We start from the raw sequence: 355 nt of genomic DNA on the forward strand, positions 1-355 counted from the left end.
AATGGACACAGCATACACTCCACTTATTCAGGAAGCTATACTAAAACCCCTACACCTTTAGGACAAACCAAACATTTATTTAAACTTCAAATTATTTTGATTAAAACTAGAAGCTACACAATTGGCTGTAACACAGGCACATGTTCTCTCCCTTCTAAACGAAACCATAATGAATGCAATAAAAAGAGTGTTCTAGGACTTCCACAGGAAGATGATTTTTTTTAAAACACAGATTTGCCAGTTTTTACCACTGATCACAAGAGCTAGCTGCAAATGTGGAACACGCTCATTTTCTTCATCCTTTATGAGCCTGCCAAAGCTACAACATAAAATGACCACCTGTGTTACATTGCAG

The sequence above is a fragment of the Eurypyga helias genome, unplaced genomic scaffold (genome assembly GCF_000690775.1).
Source record: "Eurypyga helias isolate BGI_N326 unplaced genomic scaffold, ASM69077v1 scaffold18263, whole genome shotgun sequence".
Taxonomy (NCBI): Eukaryota; Metazoa; Chordata; class Aves; order Eurypygiformes; family Eurypygidae; genus Eurypyga; species Eurypyga helias.